This window comes from Rhinopithecus roxellana, chromosome 17 (genome assembly GCF_007565055.1).
Source record: "Rhinopithecus roxellana isolate Shanxi Qingling chromosome 17, ASM756505v1, whole genome shotgun sequence".
Classification (NCBI taxonomy): Eukaryota; Metazoa; Chordata; class Mammalia; order Primates; family Cercopithecidae; genus Rhinopithecus; species Rhinopithecus roxellana.
In genome coordinates, this window is record NC_044565.1 from 8,291,905 (window position 1) to 8,312,324 (window position 20,420).

Consider the following 20,420-nt stretch of genomic DNA (forward strand, 5'->3'; position numbering starts at 1 on the left):
CTTGGAGCAAATAAAAAAGAGGTACGTTTTCCTTGGGCTGGTACCACCCTCTGGTGGGGCACAGGGCTCGAGAACAAGCACTGGATTTCAGCCTTACTTATTCTCTTAGTAGTTTGCCTTCCTTCAGGCACAACCTGCCTAACCATTCACAGCAGTCCTGTCTCTTTTAATTTTTATAAACAATCCCATAAAGAATGGACTATTATCCTTATTTTAGTTCACTTCTCCAGGACCACATAGTAAATTAGTGGCAAATTCAGAGCCTATGATTAATTGTTGTGCTGTATGGCACCTACACACAGGGTGAAGTTTGAAGTCAGTCTCAATCAGGACAGTCCTCATGAAGCACTCAGCACAGTGCCTGATGGGTAGTAAATGCTTAATAAAATGTATGGGATATTAGCCTTTAGTCTGTCATGCATTGCAAATATTGTTTTCCAGTTTCATCATTTGGCATTTGATTTTGCTTGTGGTGTTTGCTAACCTACACAACTTTTTTTTCTTCGAAACGGAGTCTCGCTGTATCACCCAGGCTGGAGTGAAGTGGCGCAGTCTTGGCTCACTGCAACCTCCGCCTCCTGAATTCAAGCGATTATCCTGCCTCAGCGTCCCAAGTAGCTGGGATTACAGATGCGTGCCACCATGCCCGGCTAATTTTTTGTATTTTTAGTACAGACGAGGTTGCACCAGGCCGGTCTCGAACTCCTGACCTCGTGATCTGCCTGCCTTGGCCTCCCAAAGTGCTGGGATTACAGGCATGAGCCACAGCACCCAGCCCTACACAATTTTTATGTAATCAAATTTCTTTATCTTTTCCATTATGACTTTTGTTACGACTTTTGTTTTGGTTGGCATTGTAAAGACAAAATAATTGAATAAGATAACCTCTCTTGTGTTAATTGAGGAACAGGCAAACTTAGACCCCAAAATACGAGATGACAGTGGGCTTCTCTCATGGAACTGTCTAGACTAGGGAGGAAGTTCTGCTCCTCTGGGCTCCTAGGAACCCAGGCACCTTCTCTGTTAAGATTATCTCATCTCTTGTCCTTAACCCCACCACAGCAGCTGGCTTCCTAGTACCACATGTATGCTCCTACCCCTGGGAAAGCGAAGGGATGGGCTGGGCACAGTGGCTCATGTCTGTAATCCCAGCAATGTGGGAGGCTGAGGTGGATGAGCCACTTGAGGTCAGGAGTTTGAGACCAACCTAGCCAACATGGTGAAACCTATCTCTATTAAAAATACAAAAATTAGCTGGACGTGGTCGTGGGCGCGTAATCGCAGCTACTCAGGAGGCTGGAGCAGGAGAATTGCTTGAACCGGGAGGCAGAGGTTGCAGTGAATGGAGATTGCACCACTGCACTCTATCCTGGGCAACAGAGCAAGACTCCTTCTCAAAAACAAAAACAAAAACAAAAACAGAAAAAAGTGGAAGATTAGGAAGTGGAAAATAAGCATTAATAACTTCCCTCAAAGAAAGTGACGAGGATTTCTCCTTAAATTCATCGGAGCTTAGTCACGTGGCCCCACCTGGTTGCAAAGGACACTGGGAAGTGCAGTCTTAAGCTGGGCGTGCTGTGCCCTGCTGAAAGGCATACCACAGCAGCCATGCCAGGGAAACAGAGAATACCAGGCCACAACTGACCGTCAGTACCACACCTCTCCAAATCCTGTGTATGTGAAATTACTCCCTGCCTGAACTTCTGGATCTTTTCCTCAGCTACAAGAATTACAGTTCTTGTAGATGCAGATTCTGCTTTTTGTTGTTGTTTTATTTTCCCCAAGCTTTTTTGTTGGGGATAATTATAAGAGACAATTCAGAATTAGAAAAGAGAGACCAGGTGTGGTAGCTCACACCTGTAATCCCAGCACTTTGGGAGGCCCAGGCAGGTGGATCACCTGAAGTCAGGAGTTTGAGACCAGCCTGGCCAACATGGTGAAACCCCCATCTCTACTGAAAATACAAAATTAGCCGGGTGTGGTGATGCATGCCTGTAGTCCCAGCTACTTGGGAGGCTGAGCCAGGGGAATCGCTTGAACCCAGGAGGCTGAGGCTGCTGAAGTGAACTGAGATTGCACCACTGCATTCCAGCCTGGGCAAGACAGAGCAAGACTCCGTCTCAATGAAAAAAGAAAGAAAAGAGAGAGAAAGAATACTCTTTTCCTACTGAGGGTCTTGGGACATTCTCCTTCTTTGGTCTGACCACCTTTCCAGCCTTTTAGCCAGTTAGTTGCTGCTGCTCCTCAGAGGCTCACAGCCTCATCCTCAGGCAGCCCTGGCTCTTCCTCACCTCCCCAAAGTAGCTGAGGGATCCTTGATAATAGTCTCATGTTAATCTTTATTCATAGCTCATTCACAGTAGGTAATTAGGATGTGTTTCTGTGACTATTTGGTTGAGGCTTGCCTGACAGGGCTGCGGACTGTGGATTTCCAGGGCAGAGGCTGTGTCTGTTTTGCTCACTTCTAGGAATAGAACGTAGTCCTGGGCACAGAGTATGTACTCAATAAATATTTCCTCCACAAATGAACAAATTGTGAGAGAGGAAGGCAGAGAGCCGTGAGAGAATGAAGGAGGCTACCACAAAATTAGCTGATGTCTTGGGATGCCATGGGTACCCTGTCAGGGCTGAGAGTGGGGGGCTGAGAAGTGGTAGTGAGATGGGTATAGCCTGGACAGATCTGGTGGAAACCGATGTACTGAATACTACAGTCTGCAGCCATCCATAGACAGGGCAAAACCTCTTCAGGGCAGAGCAGTGTTGGTAAGAAATGCCCATTCTACTGTATTCCACTCTACTCTGTTCTACTCTACTGCACTCTATTCCATTCTACCCTACTCTACTCCATTCAACTTTACTGTACTCCACTCTACTCTATTCCAGTCTACTGTGTTCCACTCTACCCTACTCTACTGTCCCCTACTCTACTGTCCTCTCCTCTCCTCTACTGTACTCCCCTCTGCTCTACTGCATTCTACTGTACTTTACTGTAATCTGTCTTCTACTCTACTGCACCCCCACTCTACTGTACTGTACTCTACTCCACTATACTGTATTATATTATATTCTACTGTACTAGACTATACTTCAGTCTGCTGTACTTTACTCCACTCTGTTCTACTGTACTTTACTGTACTTTACTCTACTATCCTCTACTCCACCCTACTCTACTCCACTCTACTCTGCTGTACTCCACTCCACTCCACTCTACTCTACTGTACTATAATCCACTCTACTGTATTCTACTCTACCCTACCACCTTCTACTGTTTTCTACTCTACTTACTCCACTGTACTCTACTGTACTCCACTCTACCCTATTCTACTGTACTGTACTCTAGTCTACTCAACTCTACTGTACTTTTCCCAACTCTACTGTACTTCACTGTACTGTACTTCACTCTGTACTGTACTATACTCTATCCTACTCTACCCTACTCTATTATACTCTACTGTAGTCTACTCTACTGTGATCTACTGTACTATAGTTTACTGTACTCCACTCTACTCTGTGTGGGTAGAGGCCTCTGTCCCTTTAGAAGATGCATGGATGCTTAATAAATAATTGTTGAATTAATGAAATGTTACATGTTAGACTTTTCCTAGCCTTTCTGTGAAATAAAATTACTGGTTCCATGACTTCATTCGTTTTTCTGGAACAAAGCTAAATCTTCTGTCAGAGATTTATTTCGAGAATTTACTATTAATTAATCTAAAAGTGACACTAACGTTTAAGGAAAATATAAGTTAGAAGTACTGGTAAAACAAAAGTAATTAAGATGCCATGATTTCCCTATTATCGTTACACTTTGACATTGTTATCGAGTGTTGTCAGGTGTCCTAGTCAATAAAGTATAGCATATTGACTATCAAAATTAAACTGCTGAGGCACTGTTTCATTTTGGACAGGTATGAGCTATATGATTTCTAATGTGTCCATTTATATCTATTGCTGACCAATAAAGAATTTTTGCATTTGATCAACTTGAGACATTTAAGCACTTTATAATAGACCATCTTCCTGTTTGCTGTTTAGGTTTTCTCCTGTTAAATAATTTCAAGAAAGTGAAAGAAAAAAAAAAAAAACAGAGTGGATGAGCTAGCAGTTCTTCCTTCCAATCCTCAGTCTAGTCCTTTGCGTAACCAACGCACTGTTGACTTTTGCAAAAATTAATAGGAGAGCAAGGTTTGGTTCTAACTTTCCCATATTAATGCACCTATTAGTTTTTTTTATTTTTGAGACGGGGTCTCACTCTGTTGCCCAGGCTGGAGTACAGTGGTACAATCTTGGCTCACTGCAACCTCTGCCTCCCAGGTTCAAGTGATTCTCCTGCTTCAGCCTCCCAAGTAACTGCGATTACAGGCATGTGCCACCACACCTGGATAATTTTTGTATTTTAGTAAAGACAGTGTTTCATCATGTTGGCCAGTCTGGTCTCGAACTCCTGGCCTCAAGTGATCTACCTGTCTCGGCCTCCCAAAGTGCTGAGATTACAGGTGTAAGTCACCGTGCCTGGCCTACCTGCTAAATTTTATTGCTTGAAATTAGTTCACTTTTATTGTTGACACTCTTTACAAAGAATACTTGGAGGAAAGTCTTTTGAAAAGAAGACTTATAATATTTGTTGTACCTGATGACGCTTTTGTACTATTTGTTCAGTAGTAAGTCTCTGGCAGAATATTTGAATGGCAGCCACTTCAAAATAGGCAAATTGTTCCCCCTACTGAGCACGTGAAAATGCATCTCAGTGTCTCTGTATTTTCAAATCTTGTCTGGCAAAAACATTAGATCTGAAAAGAGGAGTAACTTCCAGATTAAAGAAAGCATTGGGCAAAGACCAGGAGGACCAAGGCTAGTAGCGCCAGCCTTAGATGATTTGCACATGAAAGCCGCCTTTCCGTCTGTAGCTTTATGCATTTCCAAAAGACACTCAAATCAGGGGCTCAGCTTGATCTTTTGCCTCCCGCTCAGCTCTTCAGAAAGAGACCAGGAGCTGTGGCATTAGCCCAACACCTTTGTCAGGTGCGTTTTCTCTATTGTTCGCCAAATGGCAAGGGGATTAAGATGAGGGGGTCAGGGTGGCAATTTTTTTATGATTCTTCCTAAGCCAGAAGAGATACTTTTCTTAGAGAGTTGTGGAAAGGAATGCAGACTGCTGAGTGCTTTGGGAAACTTATTTCAAAACACCTAGAATGTGTGTGTCTAATCCATACAGTAAAACAGCTGACTTCTGCTTCCTCAAAGCCAACTCCCCTGTCCACCCCAGCCCCTTCCCTTCCACAAGGTTATTCCTCTGCCCCCTACAGTCTGCTCTTTTAATCTTAGAAATAAAAGGAGTTCCACCACCCACAGCTATGAGGGGGATGCAGTCACCTTTATTTACATAAATGAGAGAGCTCTGCCACTTCCTACCCCCACCACTGAGGTGCCCATCAAGGGGCAGTTAGATTTTGGAAATGCCTACCCTGTCAAACTGACAAGGTCTGCAATAGAGACAGTTTTTTTTTTTTTTCATTTCTTTCTTTCTTTTTTGTTTTTTTTTTTTTGAGACAGAGTCTTGCTCTGTTGGCAGGCTGGGGTGCAGTGGCGCTATCTCGGCTCACTGCAACCTCCACCTCCCGGGTTCAAGCGATTCTCCTGCCTCAACCTCCCAAGTAGCTGTGACTGCAGGTGCATGCCATCACACCAGGCTAATTCTTGTATTTCTAGTAGAGACAGGGTTTCACCATTTGGCCAGGATGGTCTCGATCTCTTGACCTTGTGATCCACCTGCCTTGACCTCCCAAAGTGCTGGGATTACAGGCATGAGCCACAATGCCTGGCCTGCAATAGAGACAGTTGATGTGAATATGGACCCCAGGCTTCTGGGGAATTCAATGCCTATGATCTCTTTGGTACAGTTATTCTTCAGAAGCACCTTTGGGAAAGGTTCTGTAGAAATACAAGTAATTGAAACTTGCTTCTCCAATTGTACCTAGCCATCATTTATTGATATTGATCAATTTAGTATCTCAGAAGTCCTGCAAGCCACAGAGAGGTGACTGTATTACACAACACAATGCATAATTTTACATTTTAAAAGTGAGTAAGGGCGGGTGCGGTGGCTCACGCCTGTAATCCCAGCACTTTGGGAGGCCAAAGCAGGTGGATCACGAGGTCAGGAATTCAAGACCAGCCTAGCCAAGATGGTGAAACCCCGTCTCTACTAAAAATACAAAAAGTAGCCGGGTGTGGTGGCAGCCACCTGTAATCCCAGCTACTTGGGAGGCTGAGGCAGGAGAATCGCTTAAACCCGGGGGGCAGAGGTTGCGGTGAACTGAGATCATGCCACTGCCCTCCAGTCTGGGCAACAGAGCAAGACTCCGTCTAAAATAAATAAATAATTTAAATAAATAAATAAATAAAAGTGAGTAGGATCTTGTGAATTTTTTCCTCAATTTGGGGTTGTTGGGAGAGGCACTCAAATTCCTTGTGCATCGGGCTTCTCTGTTAACCCTGAGAAATGGTAGCTGCCCACAGGCTGCTCAGAGATTAAAACTTTTAAAAATGTCCACATATAGCATTGAATGCCCAGAGATTTAAGGCTGAATAAAGGGGTTTTTGAACATCTCAAAAACAAAACTATTTCTGTAAGTAGTGTGTAAAGGCTTAGAATCAGTCATGCTTCAGAGAGGAAGAAAAGGCAGCAAGATGACATTGGATGGTCATCTCTGCTCTGTCTACGATGTGCAGAGACATTGGTGCTTGGGGCCTCATTTTAGAGGCCTTGGAAAACTGTGTGCCAAGAGATGTCCAGGGCACCAACAAGGCCTGGGTGATGACCTGTTTGCCCATAGGCAGCCTTTCTTCCATGATTGTCATGCTAACTGCCACACCGGGGTCAAGTCTTGGAGCTCCAGGGCTATTACACGGTTGGTTACTGCCATGTTCCCTAGTCTAACACTGCACCTAACACCTAATTGGCCAGTGGGGATTGCTTGCTGTGAAATCCTTGCTGCCGTGTCCTATTGTTCATCAATCAGAGGGTCTGATGATGGTGTACCTCTTCAGATGTTCATTTAGCTTCCTAAAAATCTGTTTCTGTAAAAGGTAAGGAGTATTTATTTTTAATCTCAAGCTTATCCTTGAAGGAGCCTATAATTGATGATGGCACTGAAGGTTGCAGTTTGCTTTTATTCAACTGTTTTCACCTACAAAATATACATTATGGCTTATTTGATGATGCACCCTTCTTTGGCAGATCGTGGGCTTTCTGCAGGAAATAGACAAGTTCAGATGTGAGAAAACTGCATATTCTTGACCTGTTCGCCACTCTTGATCCTCCCATGTAAATCCTACATCAGTTTACTGTAAAGATTTTAAGTAAAGATTACTGACAAGATTTTAAGTATGTAAAATATGTAATCTTACTATATTTTAAGTATGTGCGCAGTGGCTCACGCCTGTAATTCCAGCACTTTGGGAGTCCAAGGTGGGCGGATCACCAGGTCAGGAGTTCCAGACCAGAGTGGCCAACGTAATGAAATCCCATCTCTACTAAAAGTACAAAAATTAGCCAGGCATTGTGGTACACGCCTGTAGTCCCAGCTACTGAGGAGGCTGAGGCAGGAGAATCGCTTGAACCTGGGAGGCGGAGGTTGTGGTGAGCCAAGATCACGCCACTGCACTCAATCCTGGGCAACAGAGCGAGACTGTTTCAAAAAATAAAATAAAATAAAATAAATAAAAAGACTTTATATAAAAGGGGGAATATTGAAGCTGTTTTCCTGCTGAAGTCTTTCCAGATTTAAATTTAAAATAATTTTCTTCCTTTTCTTTTTCAGAGACAGGGTCTCACTCTGTTGCCTAGGCTGGAGAGTGGTGGCATGATCATACCTCACTGTAGCCTCGAATGTCTAGGCTCAAATAATCCTCCCTACTCATCCTCCCGAATAGCTAGGACTACAAATGAGTATCACCACACCCAGCTAATTTTTAATTTTTTGGAAGAGATGGAGTCTCATTATGTTGCCAAGGTTGGTCTCAAAATCCTGACCTCAAGCAATCCTCCTGCCTTGGCTTCCCAAAGTGCCGAGATTATAGGTGTGAGCTACCGTGCCTGGCTCTAAATTTAAGATAATTTCCTAAATAAACACTTTCAACAAAATGAATAAGCAGTATTCTGTTAAGTCAGTACTTTAACATTCCAGTGAATAAATAAGATCAATCCCAGATAGGCCGGGTACGATGGCTTACACCTGTAATCCTAGCATTTTGGGAGGCCAAGGTGGGCAGATCACCTGAGGTCAGGAGTTGGAGACCAGCCTGGCCAACATGGCGAAACCGCATCTCTACTAAAAACACAAAAATTAGCCAACTGTGATGGCGTAGGCCTGTAATCCCAGCTACTCAGGAGGCTGAGGCAGGAAAATCACTTGAACCCAGGAGGCAGAGGTTGCAGTGACTGGAGATCATGCCATTACACTCTAGCCTGGGCTACAGAGTGAGACTCCATTTGAAAAAAAAAAAAAAGATAAATCTCAGATAATACATTTTAAAATGCATAGCTGTATAAGTCTAAGTACCGCATGGCTTTGCCCTAGTTTAGGTTTGGAGTTTCTAGAATCCTACGAGCTGGATGCAGTTGGATTGAAGAATGAAATCTAATTATGAATTGAATTGGAGAAACCGCTACTTGAATCCCTCTGTGGAAAAGGGAAGATACCATTGCTAGAAAGAATAGCATCTAGAAACTAGGAACACGCAATGCAATGAATCCCTCCTACCAAGAAGATCAATTGAGAGCATGTCTCAACTGATCCAGGATCTCCAGACTGCAGAGAAATTCAGGGAGGAGTTATCACAGATAATAGCTAATTCACTATTTATGCCAAGCCCAAGCAATAACTCTAGCTTGGGCCTGCTGCTGAGCATTGGGCATTTCTAACTGTGCACCACCCAAGGAAGAAGTAGTGGGGAAAGTGAGCTGGCTTTCTCTGTAAAAAGATGACATGATTTGGCTGTTTCCCTACCTAGATCTCACCTTGAATTGTAATAATCCCCATATGTCAAGGGTGGGGCCAGGTGGAGATAATGGAATCATGGGAGCAGTTTACCCTACGCTGTTCTCCTGGTAATGAATAAGTCTCATGAGATCTGATGGTTTTGGAAACTGGAGGTTCTCCTGCACAAGCTCTCTTGCCTGCCACTATGTAAGACGTGCTTTGCATCTCCTTTGCCTTCCACCATGATTGTGAGGCCTCCCCAGCCACGTGGAACTGTGAGTCCATTAAACCTCTTTCCTTTATAAATTACCCAGTCTTGGGTATGCCTTTATTAGCAGTGTGAGAACAGACTAATATAGGAGAAGAGCATTTCTTTAGAGGCATCTTAAAAAGCAACTGACTTTATGAAGTACCATCTCTATATTCCAAAAAGAGATTAACGGCATTTGACTAGCTAAGATGTGATGATATCTAAGAGGCTACCTCAGCAGGAAAATGTTAAAAAAAATTCAAAATAATGCAGAAACAGTTGTAGGTGCCATTATCCTTAGGTAGAAATATTCATCTCTTACATATGCTGATGAGAAGTCTCTTATAAGGGTCACAGGGATATTTTCTGCAGCAGGCTATAGGAATTATGCAGCCAATATTTGAGTATGGTGTTTTCATGGGCTGTGTTAATAGACAGGGAGGAGACTCAAGCTTGATGAAGGGCTTGTCTTTTATTATGAAGTTACAGATAATAATGACAGAAAGTAAACCAAACTAGCAGGGTTACAGGCAAAATTCAGAACATGAAAAAATATAACTGGTACTTTTGTGCTGATTTCATCTCAGGAGTGGGGGATGTCAAATACTAAAACATATTTTACTTAATTCTTTTTTTTCCACCCATGAGACCTTGTGGCAAAAGGGTATCATGTAGTCTCCTGAAATGATAGTAGATCCACTTCCATGTGGTGCCAGCTAAAACATGGCTTGATTCTTATTTATTTATTTATTTATTTATTTATTTATTTAGAGATAGAGTCTTGCTCTGTCACCCAGGCTGGAGTGCAGTGGCCTGATCTCAGCTCACTGCAACCTCCACCTCCTGGGTTCAAGTGATTCTCCTGCCTCAGCTTCCTGAGTAGCTGGGATTACAGGCGACTGCCACAATGCCAACTAGTTTTTGTATTTTTAGTAGAGACGGGGTTTCACCATGTTGGCCAGGCTGGTCTCGAACGCCTGACCTCAGGTGATCTGCCTGCCTTGGACTCCCAAAGTGCTGGGATTATAGGCATGAGCCACTGCACCTGGCCAAACATGACTTGATTCTTATTGCAGCAGTGCAGGTCTGAGAAAGTGGAAATAGTTTGTTTTCTGCAAAGTGCCCATGCAGGATCTCCATGGAGATGGTGACAGGGACTCTAGGTGACACCCATCCTCAGTCATCACAAAGCTCTGTGGGGAAAGCTTGAATCCACTGATGAGCATAATTGTAATATCAACAACAGTAAAATGTCAACAGTATCCACTGCTGTTCTTATTGCTGCTGCAAACATTTGTATGGGGTTTCATGGAAGAGGAAAATTCATCCCATTTGAACCTCTGAAGAGATTTGCCTAAAAAATCAGAGCCAGTGACTGGCAGAGCTGAGCCTTACAATGACATCTTCCAATGCCAGGACCGGTGGGATTGTGCCTGGAGGATACTCTAGATTTTATTTATTTATTTATTTCAAAAAAAAAAATTGCATTTATTTTTATTTATTTTTTAAAAGATACTTTTTTTTCTGGCTGGGTGTAGTGGCTCATACCTGTAGTCCCAGCACTTTGGGAGGCTGAGGTGTGCAGATTGCTTAAGTCCAGGACTTCGAGACCAGCCTGGGCAACATGGTGAAACCCCATCTCTACTAAAAATACAAAAAATTAGTCGGGTGTGGTGGCACATGCCTGTAGTCCTAGCTACTCAGGGGGCTGAGGCAGGACAATCGCCTCAGCCCAGGAATTCGAGGCTACAGTGAGCCCTGATCATGCCACACTGCACTCTAGCCTGGGCTACAATGAGACCCTGTCTCAAAAAAAAAAAAAAAAAAAAAAAAAATTTTTTCTACTTTTATTTTAGATTCAGGGGAATTGTGCAGATTTGTTACTGGGTATATTGTGTGACGCTGAGGTTTGGGGTACAAATGATCCCCTCACCCAGGTACTGAGTATAGTACCCAACAGTTGCTAAACCGTTGCCCCTCTCCCTCCCTTCCTCCTCTAGTACTCCCCAGAGTCTGTTGTTCCCATGTGTACTCATGTTTAGCTCCCATTTGTAAGAGATAACTTGCAGTATTTGGTTTTCGGTTCCTGTATTAATTCTCTTAGGATAATGGCTTCCAGCTGCATCCATGTTTCTGGAAAGGATGTGATTTTATTCTTGTTTTATGGCTAGACTCTAGATTTTCGATGTCTCGAGGTTTATGCTGCGTCTGCTTTTTTTTTCTTGCTTCTGGTGCATTGCCCTCCATTGTTCCTCTCTATCCTTTGACTCTTTCCTCTTTCTTCCTTCCTTCCTTTTTTTCTTTTTTTCTTCCTTTCTTTCTCTCTCTCTCTTTCTTTCTTTTTCTTTCTTTCGTTCTTTCTTTCTTCTTTCTCCTTCCTTCCTTCCTTCCTTCCTTCCTTCCTTCCTTCCTTCCTTCCTTCCTTCCTTCCTTCTTTCCTGTTTTCTTTCTTTCCTTTTCTGAGGAGTCTCACTCTGTTGCCTGGGCTGGAGTACAATGGCACAATCTCAGCTCACTGCAACCTCTCTGCCTCCCGGGTTCAAGCGATTCTCCTGCCTCAGCCTCCCGAGTAGCTGGGATTACAGGCATGAACAAACACACCCGACTAATTTTTGTATTTTTAGTAGAGATGGGGTTTCACCATGTTGGCCAGGCTGGTCTCAAACTCCTGACCTCAGGTAATCCACCTGCCTCGGCCTCCCAAAGTGGGAGCCACCATGCCTGGCATCTTTTATTCTTTCCTTAACATATAATTGACATAAAATCAACTGCACATATTTAAAAGTGCACAATTTGATACATATATATAAATAATATATAAATATACATAAATAATATATAAATATGTATATATTTGTGTGTATATATATACAAATGTACATGTAGAACTATTGCCACAATCAAGATAGCGAACATTTCCATCAGCCCCCAAAATGTCATCATGTCCCTCTGTAATCCCTCCCATCCCTAATGCCAACACCTTAGAGGCTCCTACTGATCTGCTTTTAGATTAGTGTGCATTTTCTAAAACTTTATATAAATTATATAAGATTATATAAATTTTCTAAAACTATATATACATTTAAAAGTCTGACTCCTTTTGTTCAGCACAATTATTTAGATTCATCCTTGCTGTTGTGTGAGTCAATAACTTCATAGTCCATTCCTCTTTATTATTTTATTGTTGAGTATCCCCCACTGTACAGATATACTCCAGTTTGTTTATCCAGTCACCTGTTGATGGACATTTATGCCATTTCCAGTTTGGGGCTATTACAGGTTGAACATCCTTCTTTTTTTTTGAGACAGAGTTTTCTATCTTGTTACCTAGGCTGGAGTGCAATGGCACAATCTCGGCTCACTGCAACCTCCGCCTCCCGGGTTCAAGTGATTCTCCTGCCTCAGCCTCCTGAGCAGCTGGGATTACAGGCGCCTGCCACCATGCCCAGCTAATTTTTGTATTTTTAGTTGAGACGGGGTTTCTCCATGTATGTCAGGCTAGTCTCGAACTCCTGACCTCAGGTGATCCACCCGCCTCGGCCTCCCCAAGTGCTGGGATTACAGGTGTGAGCCACCATACCTGGCCAGGCTGAACATCCTTAATCCAAAAATCTGAAATGCAAAATGCTCTAAAATTCAAAACTTTTTGAGCACTGAGATGATGCTACAAACAGAAAATTTTGCACCTGACATCTTCGCTTTCTGATGGTTCAATTTATACAAACTTTGTTTCATGCACAAATTTTTTTTTTTTTTTTTTTTTGAGACAGAGACTTGCTCAATCACCCAGGCTGGAGTGCAGTGGTGCAATCTCGGCTCACTGCCACCTTCGCCTTCCGTGTTCAAGCAATCCTCATGCCTCGGCCTCCCGAGAAGCTGGGATTACAGGCATGTGCCACCATGTCTTGCTAATTTTTGTATTTCTAGTAGAGATGGGATTTCACCACGTTGGCTAGGCTGGTCTTGAACTCTTGGTCTCAACTGATCCGCCCACCTCAGCCTCCCAAAGTGCTGGGATTACAGGCGTGAGCCACCACACCTGGCCTCATGCACAAAATTGCTAAAAAATATTTTATAAAATTACCTTCAGGCTATGTGTATAAGGTGTATATGAAATGGAAATCAATGTTTTAGACTTGGGTCCCATCCTCAAGATATCTCATTGTATATATGCAAATATTCCAAAATTAGAAACAGTCAAAATCTGAAACACTTTTTGTCCCAAGGATTTTGGATAAGCGATACTCAACCTGTGCATACAAAGCTGCCATGAGTATTTGCGTACGGGTGTTTGTATGGACATATGCTTTCCTTCCTCTTGGGTAAATGCCTAGGAATGGAATGGCAGGCATATGCTTAAATCTGAGACACTACCAGACTTTTTTCCAGAGTGATTGTGCCATCCACATTCCCAGCAGAGGTATTTGTGAGTTCTGGTTCTTCCACATCTTCACCAGTATTTGATGTGGACAGTCTTGTTAATTTTAACCATTGTAAATATATATGTAAGGATATCTCATTGTGGTTTTAATTTGCATTTCTCTGATGACTAATAATGTTGACTCCTGTTTTTTTGTTGATCACTTTTTTTTTTCTGTGCACATGCAAATTACATTTTAAAAGTTTAATGTAATTATGGTTGGGCATGGTGGCTCATGCCTGTGATCCCAGCACTTTGGGAGGCTGAGGTGGGCATATCACTTAAGCCTAGGAGTTTGAGACCAGCCTGGCCAACATAGTGAGATTCCATTTCTACAAAAATACAAAAATTAGCCAGAATCATGGACTATACCTGTGGTTCCAGCTACTCAGGAGGTAGAGGTGGGAGATGACTTCAGCCTGGGGGGTCCAGACTGCAGTGAGCTGAGATCACGCCACCACACTCAAGCCTGGGTGACAGAGTGAGACCCTGTCTGAAAAATAAATAAATAAATAAAAGTCACACATCAAAGACGACAGAAGACTAAAATAATAACCATGGATAGTAGGGAAAGAAACACAGAAGCATCTTTAAAGTTCAGAGGGATTGCTCAAAAGGAAAAATAACTCAAGTGTTCACTTATTTTTTGTTTTTAAATTTTATTTATTTATTTATTTTTTGAGACAGGTCTTTTTTTTTTTTTTTGAGACGGAGTCCGGCTCTGTCGCCCATGCTGGAGTGCAGTGGCACGATCTTGGCTCACTGCAAGCTCCGCCTCCCAGGTTCTCCTGCCTCAGCCTCCTGAGTAGCTGGGACTACAGGCATCCGCCACCACGCCCAGCTAATTTTTTTGTATTTCTAGTAGAGATGGCGTTTCACCGTGTTAGCCAGGATGATCTCGGTCTTCTGACCTCGTGATCCGCCCACTTTGGCCTCCCAAAGTGCTGGGATTACAGGCGTGAGCCACCGTGCCCGGCGAGACAGGTCTTAACTCCAATGCCCAGGCTGGAGTTCAGTGGGGCAGTCTTGGCTCACTGCAGCCTCAACTTCCTGGGCTCAAGCAGTCCTCCCACCTTAGGCTCCTGAGTAGCTGGGACTGTAGATGTGCACCGCCATGCCAGGCTGATTTTTGTATTTTTTAGAGACAGGTCTCAGTATGTTGGCCTGGCTGGTCTCAAACTCCTGGGCTCAAGCAGTCTGCCTGCCTCGGCCTCCCAAAGTGCTGGGATTACAGGTGTGAGACACCATGTCTGGCCAAGGAAAATAACCCAAGTATTCACTAACTGGTGATTGGATAAATAAAAGTGCCATAGCTATACAAAGGAATATTATTTGACAATAAATGGGAATGAAGTGCTGATACATGCTATAGCATGAATGAACCTTGAAAACATGATGCTGGCCGGATGCAGTGGCTCTGCCTGTAATCCCAGCACTTTGGGAGGCTGAGGCGGGTGAATCACGAGGTCAGGAGATCGAGACCATCCTGGTTAACATGTTGAAACCCCATCTCTACTAAAAATACAAAAAAAAAAAAAAAAAAAAAATTAGCTGGGCGTGGTGGCAGGTGCCTGTAGTCCCACCTATTCAGGAGGCTGAGGTAGGAGAATGGCGTGAACCCGGGAGGTGGAGGTTGCAGTGAGCCGAGATCAGGCCACTGCACTTCAGCCTGGGCGATGGAGTGAGTCTCTATCTTTAAAAAAAAAAAAAAAAAAGAAAGAAAAAGAAAACATGATGCTAAAGACCATATACTGTAGGATTCAACTTATATGTAACATTCAGGATAGGCAAATGCATAGAGACAGAAAATGGATTAGTTGTTGCAGGAAGGGATTAGTGATTAGTGGGCAGAGGAAGAAATGGCTAGTACTGCCAGTGGGCATGGAATTTCTTTTTGGTGTGATGACAATGTTTTTAACTGGATTCTAGCATCCATTTACTGTTCCAAAATATTACTTCGAATCATTTGGCCATTATAGCTTTGTTGTTTTGGATGCTAAAATCTCTTGTTTTCAGGAGTCATCTGACTCAATGGAAATGTCTTTTGGAATGTGTATACTTTATTGCTAACACATCAGTTATCAGAGAATCCCTTGCTAGGGATCAGCTGGCTGACAGTCTGTGAGACTCTCTCCAGCCAAGCTTGCCAGTCAATGATACAGCTTCCTCCTCACCTGTCCTTCAAAGGCCAACAACAGGTAGTGGAAACAAATCTTTTCAGGTGGCCAAGGACTAAGGACGCTTGGAAAACACATACCTCTCCCCATAAGAAAGGTAACAAAGGATGAGCTCTCATGTTTGCCTGCAAACATTAATGCACATGGATAAAAAGCTAGGTTTTCACAAAGCTCAGGGCCCTCCGTCTGTCATCAGCTGGGCCAGGAGATGGGGATCCCACCTGGACCATCCCTCTTCCTCATGACGCTTCACCAGCCGGGCCTCTGAGAACCATAAATAAAGACCACTGCGAATGGCTTCTCTGTCTGACCCTTTAACCTGAAATAAAAATAAAGCTTGGAGAATGTAATCCTAAGTCAAGGCTCCTTCTGGGCTTCTCCTTCCCTTACCTGTTGACAGGTGCCTGCCAGACCTCGCAGTTACCTTTGATTTAGCTGTAATGGCATCTCCACACTTAGCAGAGGTCTGCCCTGTAATCCTCTCTGAAGCTTAAGTCAATTTATACGGTAACCTGAGAGCCATTTCCTGCTTCCAGATGATGTCACTGTCTGTTAACACATACTGGAATGACCACTAAACTCACGCTTAGGGCGACAGAGCAGTAGATCACTCTCAAAGCCAGAGCTGGGTTAAAACAAATATCATATGCATTTTCAAAAGGAAAAGGAAGCTTGATTCCCATACACTTTTTTTTTTGGTAAAGCTCTAAGATACTTCAATACTTGTTTTCAGAGAACCAAGAGTGGATTTTCTGAATGAAAATCTGCACGTAAAAAGTCTAAGTATATTTATAGAGATAAGGGTGGCAAATTTGAAATTGGGTCAGAAATCGTGGACAAAATCATCCAAATTTCCAATTGAATTTTAAATCATGTATTTTTCTCAATTCAGTGCCTTCTCCCCTGAAATGTATTTGCATTAATAAAGTTACTCTCCTACCCTGCAGTTCATTAGTTTCAGCACAATTCTGTGTAAAAAAGAATTCTAAGTGTCTTTGTTCCCAATTTACTTGGGGTTCTGAAGTGTTAAACAGTATCTCCTAAACACAGCAAAATTATGACCATTTTGTCGTAGGATAGATGCGTGTGTGTGTGTGTGTGTGTGTGTGTGTGTGTACATTTTGCTTTGTTTTAAATGTGGGAAAATAATTAAAAGAATCTTTGGCTTTAACTTTTCTGAATGTACCTAATTCCATAGGGTCAATGTTTCTTCTTCCCTACTGTGTTGGTTTCCTATTTCTGTTGTAATAAGTTACCACAAATTTGGTAGCTTAAGCAACACAAATTTACTCTTTTACAGTGCTGGAGGCCAACAGTCTAAAATAAGGGTGTCAGTAGTGCTGCATTCCTTCCAGAAGTTTCAGGGGAGAATCAATTTCCTTGCCTCCATTTCCAGGTTTGTGGCCCCTCCCTCCATCTTCAAAGTGCACCACACCAACCTCTTCTGTCTTCAGCTTTTCCTAACTAACCCTCCTCCCTCCCTCTTAGAATGACCCTTGTGATTACATTGGACCCACCCGGATAATCCAGGATAATCTCCCATTGCAAGATCCTTAACTTTATCCCATCTACAAAATCCCCTTTACCATGGAGAGGTAGCATATTCATAGCTTCTGGAATTAGGAGGAAGGCATCTTTGAGGGATCATGGTTCAAACTACCACACCTACTAACACAAGTATTTAAAACCTGTAAACTGGAAGTGGGGCCGCCACCAGGCAATGGCTGAGATATAGAGGAAGTGTTTACACACCTGGAGCGTTTTCACTGTAGCTCTTTCCAGGAATTAGTTCTCCTGTTTGGCTCTGGGCCCAAAGCCTTCTCCCCAGTGGGCCATCCCTCAGCCAGGTCTTAGAAAATGCAGGCACTGCCCTGCTCCTTGGTGTGGGATGACCGAAAGAGCACTGGACGTGGAGTGACTTTACACAAGACTAATTAACCTCTCCGAGAAGCAGCTTCCTTACATGGTAAAGAGGAATAGCACACTCCTCACTGCCGCCAGGGGTGAATAAGGTTGGTGCTAAGAGTGCTTTATAAACTGTAAAGGACGGTGCGAATGTATATTCTAGTGAACTCATTTTAGGGTATAAATTATGTAACCAAGAGATGGCTCATAGTAGAAGGCTCTTGAGACCCCAACTTTCTTTCTTTTTTTTTTTTTGAGACAGAGTCTCACTCTGTCACCCCAGCTGGAGTGCAGTGGTGGAATCTTGGCTCACTGCAACTTCCACCTCCCAGGTTCAAGCGATTCTCCTGCCTCAGCCTCCCAAGTAGTTGAGATTACAGGTGTGTGCCACCACGCCTGGCTAATTTTTTTATTTTTAGTAGAGACGGGGTCTCACCATGTTGGCCAGGCTGGTCTTGAACTCCTGGCCTCAAGTGATCCACCCGCCTTGGCCTCCCAAAGTGCTGGGATTACAGGTGTGAGCCACCGCACCTTGCTGAGATTCCACCTTTCTAAACTCTCTGGTCAGATGTGGCCTCTGAGGCTCATCTGATTTCACAGGTCACACCGTTCGTCACTGACTGGGCTGTGCCTGGAACTCAGATATCCTGATTCCTGGTTCTGCATTCTTTCTGTCACACCCCTACATAAGGATAACACATTAGACACGGCACACAATGAGCCATTCACTGGGCTTCTCTCCTGAGGTCTGCCCTGGGTCCTCCACCATCACCACCAACCAAAGCACTCATTCTGTAATGCTGATCAATGAGCAATTCAGGCCCAGGTGTGGCAGCCCCTCAAGTCTGTGACTCTTTCCTGTTTCTCACAACCAGATGTTCGTCCAAATAGTCTCTTGCCGATTCCTTGTTTTCACCTTTTCTCAGCAGCTCCCTGGTTGTTTGTGCTTCCAAACGCAGCCACTGTCACTCCATTTGTCACCTATGGGATGATCAGTATCTAATAAACTTTGCATTTACACAGCTCTGGTATTTACATGTCTCACTTCTTTTTAAAAATTTTAATAAATTGGCTGGGCATGGTGGTGCACACCTGTAATCACACTTTGGGAGGCCGAGGCGGGTGTATCACCTGAGGTCAGGAGTTCAAGACCAGCCATGGTCAACATGGTGAAACACTTTCTCTACTAAAAATACAAAAAATTAGCTGGATGTGGTGGTAGGCACCTGTCATCCCAGCTACTCAGGAGGCTGAAGCAGGAGAATTGCTTGAGTGTGGGGGCAGAGGTTGCAGTAAGCCGACATTGCGCCACTGCACTCCAGCCTGATGACAAGAGTGAAGCTCCATCTCAAAAAAAAAAAAAAAAAATTTGGCCGGGCGCGGTGGCTCAAGCCTGTAATCCCAGCACTTTGGGAGGCTGAGATGGGTGGATCACGAGGTCAGGAGATCGAGACCATCCTGGCGAACACGGTGAAACCCCGTCTCTACTAAAAAATACAAAAAACTAGCCGGGCGAGATGGCGGGCGCCTATAGTCCCAGCTACTCGGGAGGCTGAGGCAGGAGAATGGCGGGAACCTGGGAGGCAGAGCTTGCAGTGAGCCGAGATCCGGCCACTGCACTCCAGCCCGGGCGACAGAGCGAGACTCCATCTCAAAAAAATAAAAAATAAATAAAAATAAAAAAATAAAAAATAAAATAAATAAAAAATAAAAAATTTAAATGTTATGTTAAGTTACATACATTAAATTCACCACTTTAATGTTCACTTCCATGAGTTTTTACAAACACATGTATAACCACTGTCATGGTTAAGATACGAAATAGGCTGGGTGCGGTGGCTCAAGCCTATAATCCCAGCACTTTGGGAGGCCCAGGCAGAAGGATTGCCTGAGCCCAGAAGTTCAAGACCAGCCTAGACAACATGGTGAGACTTCGTTTCTACAAACACTACAAAAATTAGCTGGGTGTGGTGGCATGTGCCTGCCGTCCCACCTACTTGGGAGGCTGAGGTGGGAGGATCACTTGAACCTGGGAAGTTGAAGCAGCAATGAGCTGTGATCGTTTCACTGCACTCCAGCCTCGGTGACAGAGCGAGACCCTGTTTCAAAAAAAAAAAAAATGCCCAGCATGGTGGCTCATGCCTGTAATCCCAGCACTTTGGGAGGCTGAGGTGGTTGGAACACTTGAGGTCAGGAGTTTCAGACCATCTTGGCCAACACGGTGAAGCACCATCTCTACTAAAAAAAATTAACTGGGCGTGGTGGCAGGTGCCTATAATCCCAACTACTCAAGAGGCATAAGAATCGCTTCAACCCGGGAGGTGGAGGTTGCAGTGAGCTGAGATTACGCCATTGCACTCTAGCCTGGGTGACAGAGTGAGACTCCGTCTCAAAAAAAAAAAAAAAAAATTATTTCAAGGAACATGCTTTTGTGTCATATCTAGGAAATCATTTTCTATTCCAAAGTCACAAACATTTTTTCCTACAACTTTTATAGTGTTAGATTTTATGATCCATGCTTAGTTAATTTTTGCATAGGATGTGAGGTATAAATTGAGATTAATTTCTCTCTCTCTTTTTTTTTTTTGCATTAAGATGTACAATTCTTTCAGCATCATTTGTTGGAATGTCTTTTCTTCATTAAATTGCTTTTGCAACTTTGTAGAAAATCAATGAGTTGTATA